The following is a 17,020-nucleotide window of genomic DNA, read 5'->3' as shown; positions in this document are numbered from 1 at the left end:
AACCTGTGTATCTGGAAATGTTTAAAGGCATAGCAAGACCTAGATAAATAGATTTCAAATGCATTGTATGATTTCGAAAATTCATAACATAACTGGATTTTGTCGTGCACTTTTTTTCGTTCCTGCAAAAGGTGGTAAAATTAACAAACAGTTGAGATTCCCTTGATATGGTCCACTCAGGTACACAGTTTAAATCACCAATTATTGTCAGGTATTTATTGTCCATGTCAATCAATATCGCTCACTTCGATTATTACCTGTAGGGAAGTTCTCAAACCTGTTTCTCAACTTAGTTTATTTTGGCACCTTCTGGAGGAATGAAAAAAGGTGCTCTGCAAAATCCTGGTAAGTTTTTATTTTTCTAAAACATATTTGAAATTTATTTATCTAGGGCATGCTATGCATTGAATTTCTTTACAGATGAGCAGGTTTGTCTGTACTCAGGGTAAATTTTGAGGTCATTTTAGCCAAAGGGTCCACCTGAACCTTATATAAGCTTATACTAACAACGACCTCTGCCCTTTCCTCGATATTGATATCTATACATGTATCATTAACGGAAAGCTGAATATAAAATTTATAATAAAGGAGATTATTTTTCATTTCCTGTCGTTAATTATCCATTTTTAGATGGAGGCGTTCCCTTGTCACCATCTTACGGTGTTTATATATCTCAACTTGTACGATTAGCTCGTGTATGTAACAACGTTTTATATTTCAACGATATAAATTTATATATTACTGAAAAATTATTACACCAGAGTTTTCGATATCACAAACTAGTCAAAACATTTACTAAATTTTATCATCGGTACAAGAACATCATTCGTAAATATAGCTCAACATGCAGACTTATACGTTCAGGTATTTCACATCAATCTTTTATGGTAATATTTAGAAATCACAAAAATGTCAGTATTCACCTCAGAAGCTCACAAAACCTTTAAATAGACTAATTAAGAAGGGATGTAGTTTTATCAGGTCATTAAAGATTGCATATTTTGGCTTTGATATTGATTCACTTATAGGGTCGTTGCATTCGAAATAACACCAGTTTTTTGCATGACACGGGTTATGTTCTTCTCATATATTTTATGATGGTATGATACTAACCCACAATCGGGAGGGATTGAGCCTGAAATTCATATAATGATACATAATTTTTTCAGTTTGATTGAGGTCTTGGGCTGGAATGTCCGTTAACTGCTAGTAGTCTGTTGTTATTTATGCATTATTGTCATTTAGTTTTTTTCTTTTGTTTCATCTTCTGACATCGGACTCTGACTTCTCTTGAACTGAATTTTAATGAGCATATTGTTATAAGTTTACTTTTATTGGCTAGGGTTGAGATCTCATGAACATGTTTAACATTTTTAAGGTAGCCTCTGTTAGTCTTGTATTTTATTTTTAATTTTAGATTCTTGTGTATAATTTGGAGTTTAGTATGACTTCCATTATCACTGAACTAGTATATATGTTTGTTTAGGGGCCAGCTACAAGACGCCTCCGGGTGCGGGAATTGCTTTGAAGACTTATTAGCGACCTTCTGCTGTTATCTGTTCTATTGTCGGGTTGCTGTCTCTTGACACGTTCCCCATTTCCCTTCTCAAGTTTATTAGTTAATTGCTGTTATCTGTTCGATGGTCAGGTTGTTGTCTCTTTGACACATTCCTCATTTCCATTCTCAAGTTTATTAGTTAATTTATTTCCATAGTTTTTATTGTTTTTTTTATTTTAGATACTGCTAGATAATTTGGACATACAGTTGATTTATTAGTAATATACTATGGTAAGTCGGCTTTGAATGAAAATACGGCGGTACTCTCTAAATATGACATTGCTATGATCTTCCAGACTTTTTTTAACTTTTCATACAGTTCTTGTCTATTATATTCAAATCGCCAGGTTGCCGGTGAAAGTGTAACATCATTTTGAAAAAAAGCTCGTTGACGATGGAATTAGATGTAAAAAAAAAAAAAAAGATTACACTAACGGAGGCAACACTTTTATCGCCTGGTTTTTGTCAAAAAAATCTTACATCTGTCTCGTTTTCAACTTCATTTCTAATCGAACTGGCTTCACAAATCCAATAAAGTAGAGAAACTACCTGCTGGTGAACACGATGCATTTATATCACATGCTAATTTACTTCCAGTTACAAAATATGTTGCCTGAAAACCACAGAGGCAAAACAACGTTGCAGTTAGCTGCATTGACGAGACATACGTATGCTTCTATGGCAGTTAATGTCCTCATGAAGGCCAAAAGTACGGGGTTACATTACAATAAGACGTGTCACGGTACTTTTCTATCCCAAATTCATGTATTTTGTTTTGATGTTATATTGTTTATTCTCATCGGATTTTGTCTAATGCTTAGTCCGTTGCTATGTGTGTTACATTTTAATGTTGTGTCGTTGTTCTCCTCTAATATTTAATGCATTTCCCTCAGTTTTAGTTTGTTACCCCGATTTTGTTTTTTGTCCACAGATTTATGAGTTTTGAACAGCGGTATATTACTGTTGCCTTTATTTTACGCTGATGTAGCCAATCATTGGCACTGAATTTTGACAGAACAATCGTCTGATTTATAGGCATCAGATAACGAGTGGCTTTCGATTAGAATATTTGCCACTAGACTTCTCCCTAAAACTAGAAATTCTGGTCAACTGTTCAATTCTGATCTTTCTTGACTAACGTTTAATCACTGAAAATGTCTTATCCTCAGCAAATTCCTCATGTTTCTTGCAGCTATATGTTGCCTGAAACAGTTGTTTAAAAACTTTAAAGAACCGAATGAAAGTTTATTTAGAGGGGGCGTATTAATAAATATCACAATTACATATTTTTTTCATTTTTAGCCATGGCGTTGTCAATTTATTTTAGATTTATAAGTTCGAATGTCACTCTAGTATCTTTCATCACTCTTTTAACGAGGTTTTGTTTCTGTCTGTTTTTAGTAAAGTGCTTTTAAGTCTGCATTCAAATTAAGCGCGGTCATTCTAATACACTCTAAAAATTGTGTTTAGAGCCTAAACACTTTCCTAAACACATTTGTGAAACCGATTTTTGACATGTTTTAAATCTAAACATGTTTAATATTTAATGTGCTAACAGCCTAAACGTGTCAAGCTACAACGTGCTTAGACTGTAAACATGTATAGATGAAAAGTGTTTAGACTAGAAACATGTTTTGCATGTTTAGTTGTAAAGTGTTGTATCTGGAAACATGTTTAGCTCTGAAGTGATTTGTCAGGAAACACGTTTAGCTGTGAAGTGTTTTGAATGTAAACATGTTTAGACCATAAAGGGTCGTGACGAAACATGTTTATCGTTTTAGTGCGATTAGCCGTTACTTCATTTGACCCCAAATAAACTAATATTCCGGAAGGCTAGACTGTAAAACGTATGATAGCTCTCAATACTACATCACGGTTTTCATACCATCACAAAAGGAGCCAAACGCATCAAACTAAGAAACTTGAATTTCCAAATCAAATTGATTGTGACTAATACCTTTTCAATCTAAATGAGTTTTTCTTTAATTCAATTGTCGACATTCGACTATTGCATTTTTTCTTCATTTCAAATATTCATTAAACAGTCTAGAACTTTTGAAATGAAATTATTAATATACTAATTCTAGGATTAAAAACAAAATTACAACATATGAAGCAAAGGAATTTATGTAATTGTTTATTTCCAGTTAATCATTGAACACAATCAAATATAAACTCATAAAATCATAAATTCATATCAACGTACATAAACATAATATTGACCAATCAAAACAATTTGAAAATGTCCTGTTTTCATTTTACAAGTCAATAAGAGCTTCTCCTTTCTTAGTACCCAACTGCTGGTCACTGGCCTGAAAGATAGAAAAATATTGATAAGCAACTAAGTAGAATTAATCTAAAAATATAAGTATACGAACTACAACACCAAAAAGTAAATGCATGATTTAAGATCAAGATAACAACATTAGAACCGTGGTATAAAAGCATATTTATATAAATGTACTGATGAGTCCATTGATATTTTTAATATAAAACTTCTTTTCGTGCTAAATATCATTCATTTGATCAAATATATATTGACATTTTTAAATCAAATACACTTCGGATTCTTACCTAGCAATATAGTTGCTACTGTGCATTATCTCCTCTTTTAGCATGTCAAGATGTCAAATGATTTCCTCTGCACTTCTCTCATCTAGAATAAAACAATACATATCAATAAAACTATAAGAAAGCACAACCGCTTATAACTATTGAAGAAAAACAAGAATCTTTTTATTTATTTTGAGCAAATGTTGATTGTGCATTTAGGAAGTGCTTACTAAAACAATGAACTCGATATCACACTGTTTTGGCAAATGATGCATTCGGCAGATTCCGCTTCCCTTCATGTTCAATTATAATCTGCCGAGGAGTACCAAATGAAAATTGTCCTCACAAACTCCTTTCCAAGAACATAATTAAAGCAATCCCTTTCTGACGTATCGTCCCTACACAAAGACACATCACAACTCTCACATCGAAATCTAGATGCGACCTGCCATCCTGACTTAGTGTTTCTGCGATATTTCTGACATTGCTTGCATTTACGCTGTTTAATAAGTGCTAGCTTGCATGATAAAACATTAAACAACTCATATTTACACAAGATAGTTTGAACACTAAAAGCTCTTGCAAGCACTTGTTTCGTGGGATGGTTCCCCCTTTTTATTCTCCTGCATTGACTATACGGTAGTGTACTTGTAAATAATACTTATAACTGGCAATAATCATTTAAAATTGGCAGTACAAAATAAAAATCAGTATAATTATAACTCCTTACCTTTCTGAAAAAGTTAATTTACGGTCAGTTATGGTCAGAAGTAAACAGCGTGGCCTTTGACTTCGGGTTCTTTGTTTCTTTTTCCCGCTCAAAAAATAGCACGTGGTATGCATGCCGTCTTCAGCCTAAATGTGTTGTAATTCTAAACGTGTTAAGGAAAGTGTCTAAATATTGAAAGTGCTTAGAATTTAAACACGTTTAGCTCAACAACATGTTAATTGCAAAGTGCTGAGAGCCAAAACATGTTTAGTGCGAAGTGCTGAGAGCCAAAACATGTTTAGTTTTTAATGCTTAGAAATTAAACACTTTCCTAAGCACATAAGTCTTGCAACACGTTTAAATTCTAAGCACTATTTTTACAGTGTATATAGTTTTTGTAAACATTCTTCGACTGTTTTCTAAATTGTTCATATATTCCGTTATTGCAATTTTTATTCAATGTAACGACTTTCGGCCTCATTTCATCATGTTACCTTCGCCACATTCTGTATGGATGTGCATTCTCGGACCGTGCGAGGGATGTATATCCAGTCAAGTTCGTTAAAAATTTGCATTTGTTGGATGTGCCTGTCCCAAATAAGGAGCCTGTAATTCATTGGTTGTCGTTTGTTGCTGTGTTATTTGTTTTTCGATCATTGTTTATATCTATTGACATGAGCTCCCTTTTTGGTTTTACATTTCTGAGTTGCAGGGTGTTATTCATAAAATGGGATGCTATGGCATTTTTCAGACAATTTCTCAAAAATCTTATGTCAGGAAAAAAGCCAGTTTTATTTTATAGTTCGTTTCTGTGTGTGTTACATTTTAATGTTGTGTCGGTTGTCTCCTCTCATATTTGAGTGTGAATTCGTATTGCTGTAAGACGTGTCATGGTACTTTTCTATCCCGAATTCATGTATTTAGTTTTGATGTTATATATGTTTCTGTGCGAGTTACATTTTAATGTTGTGTCGTTGTTCTTCTCAGATAATTGATGCGTTCCCAGTTTTTGTAACCCTGATTTTTTTTTCTTCTGTTGCCTTTATTTATCATATAACTTTATTTTGAAAATGTGCTGCTCGTATCAAGCTATAATGGTGCATCTGTTTATTATATTATGTAACACTCAGAAAAGTGTCTGTTTTCATCAAACGTGTCTATTTGACGTCGCTGACCTGCAAAACATGTCTAGTTACTAAAGGGCACCAACACGTTACTATAGGAAACAAAATCCATTCAAGATTTTAGAATTCGTATCAATGTGTTCAAATATCTTTAAATAATTGTTGACCTTTTTCCAGACCATTGAATTTGTATTTCGAAAACTTCCGGTTATCTTAAGAAGTTAATAACTGTGTAATCTGATTGGTCAAATTATTTTCGTTACCTGTTTATTTATACTAGTTACCAGTAACCAGAAAAATGTTAAGGGTTATATATTCCAAATGCATCTTTTCAGGTAATCCGGATTCCTTACTAAATATAGTTTTGCTAAACAATGGAGTATAATTTGGACTAGAAGAGGAAGACAAAACCATTCAAATATGCTATGGGGTGATGTTGAATTTAAAATGACGTCAGATGGAAAGGAAAACTTAGAATTCATAGGTACTTTTGATAAAAGAAAAGGCCTATGAGCTTATACATTTTTTTTTTCTATATTTGTCAAACCTGGCTAAAAAAAAAAAGCAATTACATACACATGATTTATATTACAGAGACAACAACGTCAGTATATAACACATATAGATTTAACACTAGTTAAAGGACTGTTAAAGTCTCATTTACAATAATCGATTCTAAATCTGGTAGGCACTTAAAGTTAACCATCGAGAGACGTTAACCACCGAGAGTCGGTTTTTAGACCCGCCCAGTGCACCTAAGCACGCCTACTTTTGGAGCTCTTTAGTATGAAGATAAGAAAAATATACGAAATTACGGAACTGTATACCCTGTTTTATCCTTGTTGTTGGTGTTTCTTGCGCATGCGCACAAAGCACGGTGATAGTTACGGTTACTGACTCAGGAACCTTGTATATTATATACGTTTAATAAACTGGATCCTTGTTGTGTTCAGTTATCGATACACTACGATGGAATTACGGACCAGTTTAACATAAACATGGTAAATAGATAGACAGCTGATAATCATAATTGATTAAGAAATAACCTGGAAGAAGAAATGAGTTAACTATTGATTACAACAGAGACGAGAATGCCATCGTGTTTGTTCTGCTAAAAAAAAGCAGGAACATTGGAGTTTATGGTTAGATTTTAAATATTTATTGTCTCCAAACTGGGTAAATTTGATATAGTAACACCCCCTCCCCCTTTTTTTAAATAACTCGAGAACCACACATCTCGCTCGCTTAACAAAGTAACAATAAGAAATAATTATTGTTAGTTTCAAGAATAATTAATCGTCAAAACTTATCCCCTCCCCGACATCAAAGGAAGTTAAATGTATTATCCCAAAATTAGACCAAATTTTTATGATATAAGGACGTCTTGACAGGCTATTATTTTATTTTGTTTTGTTGGTTTTTTTTTTTTTGCTTTGACGTCTTCCTCCTGTATGAAAAAAAACATAATAGACCCCCCCTTTTTTCCCCATAATATAGCTTTTTAAGAAGTCATAATTATTTGGACTACCCCTGAATATATTTCAGACAGACTCTTCTCTAAAAAAATGTAAACATGATTTGAGAGAAATCTTTGGAATAGTTTTTTAAATGATTTAATTATTATGTCATGTATATAATTGACATTAACATAGTTATAAACTGAGACTACTAGTATAACACATAGTGTTATAGTAGTCTCAGCTATAAACTTTCTATTGTATTGACCAATATGACTAACTCATATGCTCTTTCCCATAAATGTCACAATATCAATATATTACAGTAAAACTGATAGTTTGATGACATTGTTTAAGACTATTGACCTCAGGTCAGCCTAAACTGAGTTTAAAACTGTAATTTATTCATTAAACAGTTCAAGACATGTACCTTCTGAAATGTGATTGCATCAAAATTAAACCTAAGGCATAACATACTTAGTGTGCAGGAAGTGCCACCAAATAAATACTGATTTGTAAAATTAGATGATGATATTTGTGAAGTCAAAGATATTATAGCTAGTTATAACTGGTTTTAGATATAAATCTGAGTAAAAGGTTGATTTATATGTGCTCTTTCATGTTTAGATTATAATTTAAATTTAATCTTTTGAAGTTTTTTTTATAATATTAAGACATTAAAATCACAATTATTTATTTATACACAAAAAAATAATTTTTGTCCTTTTTTAGTTGAATGACTGTACACAAACATTATACACACATAATTTTGATAATTCTGTAATGTTTTTTTTTTTTTCTATAGCCCCAGAATGTGACAAAAGACTTATTAATCCAGATTTACAAAAAATAGAAATAGTTCAGCTACCATAAGACTGCTATGACAAAAAATTTGCAATTTCCAGAATTTGAGGTAGAGTATAGTTAGGAATAGTTTGATTATGCAGATGCTTAGTTTGCCATAAACAATTATGCCCTTGATACAAAAGCAGAGGAAACAAAAAAGTATGAAAATAGTTGAAAAAAGTAATCATTATTACCTAGTCATATACTGTAAATAGAAAAAGAGAAAAGCACTGGTTATGATTTGGTATTTTTAATAGCATTATCATTTGTCCATAACTTGGAATATATACTGGATTGAGCTTGACATTTATTTAATATCATTGACACATGGTTGCAAGAAATGAAAGATGGTAATTTAAACCTAGCAATTTTATTAAGATTTAAAAAAAAGCTTTCGATTTGGTAGAATATGATTTTCTTTGTTTAAAGCTAGACATGTATGGATTTAGTGAGACTACTGTTAGTTTTTTTAAGTCGTACCTGAATAACAAAAGGTATACATTTGTAATGTTAACTCTGAACAACAACATGTAAAATTTGGTGTTCCCCAATGTTCTATACCTTGTCCTCTATTGTTTGTGCTATTTATAAATGACCTTCCCTTATGCATTAAAAATTGTGAAACAGACCTATATCGTTGTATATGCTGATGACACCACTATTCATAAATCAGGGGGAAACATCTAGAAAATATAAATGATGATGTTCAAGAAGATTTATACAGGGTTGAAGATGAATAACATGTTCATAGATGCAAATGAAACAAAATGTTTGATTACTGGAACAAAGCAGAAACTATTCAGACTTTTCAACCAAACTTGATAATAAATTAAAGTACATGTATTACAAAATTCTTCATGTGAAAAAATATTAGTTTCAAAATTGACAGCCCACTAAGTAACTGGAGAAATCAAATTGACCAAGGTTGTGCTAATATATCATCCAGAATATACCATCTTTCTTAAATACATTTTTTTTATATAACTGCAAGAAAACATAATACAATGGGTGTTCTGCTCCTAATTGACGACTGTTGTATTTTTTGGGATGAATGTAAAAATTGAGGGATAACAAGAATTTTAAAAATCCAAAAAAAGGGCAGCATGATAAATTCTAGATGCAGATCCGTTATCCCTCTTGGTATATAGGAGCACTATATTCTATGTTAACCTCCGCCTGTAGGTAAAAACAAATACTGTTGATAGACGGTATATAGGAGCACTATATTCCATGTTAACCACCGACGGTAGGTATAGACAAATACTGGTGATAGACGGTATATAGGAGCACTAAATTGTATGTTAACCACCGACGGTAGGTATAGACAAATACTGTTGATAGACGGTATATAGGAGCACTATATTGTATGTTAACTACCGACGGTAGGTATAGACAAATACTGTTGATAGACGATATATAGGAGCACTATATTGTATGTTAACCACTGACGGTAGGTATAGCCAAATACTGTTGATAGACGGTATATAGGAGCACTATATCTTATGTTAACCACCGACGGTAGGTATAGACAAATACTGGTGATAGACGGTATATAGGAGCCACTACCGACAGTAGGTATAGACAAATACTGTTGATAGACGGTATCAAAGAGCACTATATTGTATGTTAACCAGCGACGGTAGGTATAGACAAATACTGTTGATAAACGGTATATAGGAGCACTATATTGTATGTTAACTACCGACAGTAGGTATAGACAAATACTGTTGATAGACTGTATATAGGAGCACTATATTGTATGTTAACCATCGACGGTAGGTATAGACAAATACTGTTGATAGATGGTATATAGGAGCACTATATTGTATGTTAACTACCGACGGTAGGTATAGACAAATATTATTAATTCGTATATTTTAACAAATTTGATTCGCTTAGGGATAGTCACATGTTAAACTATATTTTCGAAGGTAGAGAGAAAACGGCGGATAGCAAAAAGCATATTGACCGGCAAAAAGCATATTGCACGGTTATTTTTAGAATATCTAAAAACCGATATACTTTGTGACGTCATGTAATGCATTTCAGGATATTGTTTAACGTTTTGAAACAAATGATATCTGTTATCGATTATTTGACGAAAAAAAAACTTCAAATACATAAGATGTTAAAAAAAAGAAAGTAAATGAAATAACAACTAAATATGTTGTTATGGTCAAGGAGACAATGTAATATCTATAAAGTTCCAACAAATTAACCAAAATGACGATTTTGATACAAACATGGTCGGAAATTAATAATATAACAAATATAGCCTTTGTATGAGGTCAATACAGGATATATCGACCCAAAGAAGTATATCGACCTCGGACTTCGTCCTCAGTCAATTTACTTCTTTCAGGTCAATATATCCTTGTATCGACCTCATACAAAGGCTATATTTGTATAATACTGTTGATAGACGGTATATGGGAGCACTATATTATATGTTAACTACCGACAGTAGGTATAGACAAATACTGTTGATAGACGATATATAGGAGCACTATATTGTATGTTAACCACTGACGGTAGGTATAGCCAAATACTGTTGATAGACGGTATATAGGAGCACTATATCTTATGTTAACCACCGACGGTAGGTATAGACAAATACTGGTGATAGACGGTATATAGGAGCCACTACCGACAGTAGGTATAGACAAATACTGTTGATAGACGGTATCAAAGAGCCTATATTGTATGTTAACCAGCGACGGTAGGTATAGACAAATACTGTTGATAAACGGTATATAAGAGCACTATATTGTATGTTAACTACCGACGGTAGGTATAGACAAATACTGTTGATAGACTGTATATAGGAGCACTATATTGTATGTTAACCATCGACGGTAGGTATAGACAAATACTGTTGATAGATGGTATATAGGAGCACTATATTGTATGTTAACTACCGACGGTAGGTATAGACAAATACTGTTGATAGACGGTATATGGGAGCACTATATTATATGCTAACTACCGACGGTAGGTATAGACAAATACTGTTGATAGACGGTATTTAGGAGCACTATATTGTATGTTAACTACCGACGGTAGGTATAGACAAATACTGTTGATAGACGGTATATTGGAGCACTATATTGTATGTTAACCACCGACGGTAGGTATAGACATATACTGTTGATAGATGGTATATAGGAGCACTATATTGTATCTTAACTACCGACAGTAGGTATAGACAAATACTGTTGATAGACGGTTTATGGGAGCACTATATTGTATGTTAACCACCGACGGTAGGTATAGACAAATTCTGTTGATAGACGGTATATAGGAGCACTATATTGTATGTTAACCACCGACGGTAGGTATAGACAAATACTGTTGATAGACGGTATATAGGAGCACTATATTGTATGTTAACTACCGACGGTAGGTATAGAGAAATACTGTTGATAGACGGTATATAGGAGCACTATATTGTATGTTAACCACTGACGGTAGGTATAGACAAATACTGTTGATAGACGGTATATAGGAGGACTATATTGTATGTTAACCACCGATGGTAGGTATAGACAAATACTGTTGATAGACGGTATTTAGGAGCACTATATTGTATGTTAACTACCGACAGTAGGTATAGACAAATACTGTTGATAGACAGTATATGGGAGCACTATGTTGTATGTTAACCACCGACGGTAGGTATAGACAAATACTGTTGATAGACGGTATATACATTGTAGGATCACTATATTGTATGTTAACCACCGACGGTAGGTATAGACAAATACTGTTGATAGACGGTATATAGAAGCACTATATTGTATGTTAACTACCGACAGTAGGTATAGACAAATACTGTTGATAGACTGTATATAGGAGCATTATATTGTATGTTAACCACCGACGGTAGGTATAGACATATACTTTGATAGATGGTATATAGGAGCACTATATTGTATGTTACATGTAACTACCGACAGTAGGTATAGACAAATACTGTTGATAGACGGTTTATGGCAGCACTATATTGTATGTTAACCACCGACGGTAGGTATAGACAAATACTGTTGATAGACGGTATATAGGAGCACTATATTGTATGTTAACTACCGACGGTAGGTATAGACAAATACTGTTGATAGACGGCATATAGGAGCATTATATTGTATGTTAACTACCGACAGTAGGTACAGACAAATACTGTTGATAGACGGTATATGGGAGCACTATGTTTTATGTTAACCACCGACGGTAGGTATAGACAAAAACTGTTGATAGACGGTATATAGAAGCACTATATTGTATGTTAACTACCGACAGTAGGTATAGACAAATACTGTTGATAGACGGTATATAGGAGCATTATATTGTATGTTAACCACCGACGGTAGGTATAGACATATACTGTTGATAGATGGTATATAGGAGCACTATATTGTATGTTTACTACCGACAGTAGGTATAGACAAATACTGTTGATAGACGGTTTATGGGAGCACTATATTGTATGTTAACCACCGACGGTAGGTATAGACAAATTCTGTTGGTAGACGGTATATAGGAGCACTATATTGTATGTTAACCACAGACGGTAGGTATAGACAAATACTGTTGATAGACGGTATATAGGAGCACTATATTGCATATTAACCACCTATGGTAGGTTTAGAAAAATACTGATAATAGACGGTATATAGGTGCACTGTATTATATGTTAAGCACCGACGGTAGGTAGAGAAAAATAGTATTGATAGACGGTATATAGGAGTACTGTAATGCTTGTTAACCACCGATGGTAGGTATATACAGGTACTGTTGATATACGGTATATAGGAGTACTGTATGGCATGTTAACCACCGACGGTAGGTACAGACAAATACTGTTGATTGACGATATAAAGGAGTACTGTATGGCATGTTAACCACCAACGGTAGGTATAGACAAATACTGTTGATAGACAGTATATAGGAGGACTATATTGCATGTTAACCACCGACGGTAGGTATAGACAAATACTGTTGATAGACGGTATATAGGAGCACTATATTGTATGTTAACTACCAACAGTAGGTATAGACTAAAACTCTTGATAGACGGTATATAGGAGCACTATATTGTATGTTAACCACCGACAGTAGGTATAGACAAATACTGTTGATAGACGGTATATAGGAGCACTATATTGTATGTTAACCACCGACAGTAGGTATAGACAAATACTGTTGATAGACGGTATATAGGAGCACTATATTGTATGTTAACCACCGACAGTAGGTATAGACAAATACTGTTGATAGACGGTATATAGGAGCACTATATTGTATGTTAACTACCAACAGTAGGTAAAGACTAAAACTCTTGATAGACGGTATATGTAATAGCACTATATCGTATGTTAATCACCGACGGTAGGTATAGACAAATAATGGCGATATACGGTATATAGGAGCACTATATTGTATGTTAACTACTGACAGTAGGTATTGACAAATACTGGTGATAGACGGTATATAGGAGCACTATATTGTATGTTAACTACCGACGGTAGGTATAGACAAATACTGTTGATAGATGGTATATAGGAGCACTATATTGTATGTTAACTACCGACGGTAGGTATAGACAAATACTGTTGATAGACAGTATATAGGAGCACTATATTGTATGTTAACTACCGACAGTAGGTATAGACAAATACTGTTGATAGACGGTTTATGGGAGCACTATATTGTATGTTAACCACCGACGGTAGGTATAGACAAATACTGTTGATAGACGGTATATAGGAGCACTTTATTGCATGTTAACCACCGACGGTAGGTATAGACAAATACTGTTGATGGACGGTGCAAAGGAGTACTATATCGTATGTTAACCACTGACGGCAGGTATAGACAAATACTGTTGATAGACTGTATATAGGAGGACTGTATTGTATGTTAACCACCGACGGTAGGTATAGACAAATACTGTTGATATACGGTATATAGGAGTATTGTATTTTATGTCAAACATCGACGATAGGTATGGACAAAATCCGACAAATACTGTATACAGACAGTGTATAGAAGTACTGTATTGTATGGTAAACACTGACGGTTGGTATGGACAATTTCTGTATCATGCATCAATTGTAAATAAAAGTATCATGTGAGTGACACAGGCTCATTGAAGCCTCTAGTTTTGATATTATTAATGTGGAGATCTGGTCTAATTTATCATTTTCTCTATTACATGCATGATAACTGCAACAATTGAATTGAAATAAAAGTGATAATATTTCTGTTGTAGGTTATCAAGATTTAGTGTTTCCATACAAGTGACAAAGATTGAACAACAAAAACATCTCAAACTTTAAAGGACAGAGTAGACTTTTTTCACTGTGCTTAGTTTTGTCTTTATGTCTAAATTATGATACCTTTGAAAAAACCAATAAAATATGGAATAACATTTATTTCTATCTTATAAAGTGGAGTGAAGAAATAAGGGGTCATTGAAAACATAAGAATATATTGCTATCATATATGCAGATCAGCAGCCCATACATTTGCTATAGCACATAAATATGGGACCAATAATTTCAAGTTGCCTTTTAAAAAAGACCTTATTAATGTTATGCGAGATACCACCAAAAACCACTAGGTGTTGATCAAATGATATTGTAAATAAGAGGGTTGTCCAAAATATTTCCAACAGCTGTTTGATATACACTACCTTAATCAAACCACAATGGTAAAAAAAACAGTTTTGGTCAGTCTTAAAAGAAGCAAATATAATTTAGAAAAAGTGCAAGCTGTTGATAAAAACTACAAATAACTGCCAGTCCTAAATGTGGGTGGAGATTACCATTTAGCACAAATGAGTTTCTGGACTAAAGAAAGTAATTTCGGCACAAACCGATTATACCCTTTCAAAACTATGTGTAGTCCCTTTTATAAAAGTGGCAGATTATCTTTCTATCTAGAGTATCTATGACAACTAACTGCTGCTCCTAGTGACGTTAGTCTTTGGTTTTTGAAAAGATTGGATATATTGTCACAATTCTTTTCTAAGTTACCGGTCTGATAAACAGGAAGTAGCCAGATTAGCTACTAAATATATGCACACTGAAATATAGTCCCTTAAAATTCCCATGGCTGTGTACATGTTCAGATACGAACTATGAAAATTTTGTTTATATCTTTAGAGAAGTAAAATCAAGTATGTATGTCTTTAGTTTTGTCAAATTGCTGTCTTGTTTTGTCCTGTTATTAGGTAACAGTATTGATACAATACTGTAAAAATACGGAGATGTGGTATGATTGCCAATGAGACGCCTACATGTATCCACTCAAGTTCAAATAAAGTGGATGTAAGCAGTTATATGCAACCATACAGCCTTCAACAATGAGAAAAATCATATCAAATAGACCCTTGTAAATAGGTGTTGATCAAATGATATTGTAAATAAGAGGGTTGTATATTTCATGACGGTATAATACTAAACCCCTAACAGGAGGGATTGTGCCTGATATTCATATGATGAAGACATAATCTTTCAATCAGTTTAATTAAGGTCTGGTTCTGGCATGTCAATAACTGCTAGTAGTCTGTTGTTATTTATGTATTATTGTCATTTTTGTTTATTTGCTTTTGTTTCATATTCTGACATCGGACTCGGACTTCTCTTAAACTGAGTTTTACTGTGCGTATTGTTTCGCGTTTGTTTTTTCTACATTGGCTACAGGTATAGGGGAGGGTTGAGATCTCAAAAACATGTTTAATCCCGCCGCAATTTTGCGCCTGTCCCAAGTTAGGAGCCTCTGACCTTTGTTAGTCTTGTATGATTTATAATTTTAGTTTCTTGTGTATAATTCGGAGCTTAGTATGACGTCCATTATCACTGAACTAGTATACATATTTGTTTAGGGGCCAGCTTACGGACACCTCCGTGTGCGGGAGTTTCTCGCTACATTGAAGATCTATCGGTGGCCTTCGGCTGTTGTCTGCTCTATGGTCGGGTTGTTGTCTCCTTGACACATTCCCCATTTCCATACTCAATTTTATAGTATGATTTACATCTTCAATAATCACGAAACAATCAGAGACAAGTTTGGGTCTAAATCTGTATGTCCCACATAATCAAATTGACCGAAGAGAGAGGCGAAAGATACTAAAGGCTTATTCAAACACATAAGTCAATAATAAACTGACAAAACCACGGCAAAAAAAAGAGAAAGATTAAAAAACAAACAACAGAATGCAAAACACAACAAAGAACATCACAGACTGAACAAAACGAACCTCGCCAAAAAACTGGTGTGACCAAATGACTAATTTATCTCAGCCTTACATTATTTAGCAGACCCTTTATTATACCAAACCAAACAAAGTTCTTTATGGTACAATGTTTTTGATCCATCGGTCTGTCAGTCCTGTTCTCGTTATTGCAACTCCTCTGAAACCACATAACAGAGTTTTATAAATCTTTGTAGATAATGAGGAAATTATAAAATTATCAATTCATTGATTTCCTATATACTCCTACAACAGTTTGTCATAAAATCTGTCTAAAGACCACAACAGAGTTTCATGAATTTTTTAGATAGCTAGGACATGCTATGTAAATGTGCATATTGGCAGAAAATCATGATTAAAATTTTTATGGCCCACCTACGATAGTAAATGGGCATTAGTTTTTGTTGAAGGTCAGGTCCAATAAACTTGAAACTTAGTACATATGTTTCCAATAATATGTTTTTTTCTAAGCTTAATGCCAAAGAAGGTTTCCCCCTATTTCACGGTCCACTGAACAAA

The 17,020-nt window shown here is 33.6% G+C and overlaps 1 long non-coding RNA gene across 1 annotated transcript; it reads left to right on the top strand.

Moving 5' to 3' along the window:
- Window positions 1-6,640: 6,640 nt before the first annotated feature.
- On the top strand, window positions 6,641-14,674 carry LOC143075160 (uncharacterized). The gene is made up of 3 exons (XR_012978240.1): window positions 6,641-7,086; window positions 8,207-8,314; window positions 14,516-14,674. It is a non-coding gene; the product is annotated as an uncharacterized LOC143075160 (long non-coding RNA).
- Window positions 14,675-17,020: the final 2,346 nt, after the last annotated feature.

Source organism: Mytilus galloprovincialis, chromosome 1 (assembly GCF_965363235.1).
Source record: "Mytilus galloprovincialis chromosome 1, xbMytGall1.hap1.1, whole genome shotgun sequence".
Lineage (NCBI taxonomy): Eukaryota > Metazoa > Mollusca > Bivalvia > Mytilida > Mytilidae > Mytilus > Mytilus galloprovincialis.
Note: the sequence above shows the minus strand (reverse complement) of the source record. Positions and strands in the feature narration are given on the sequence as shown.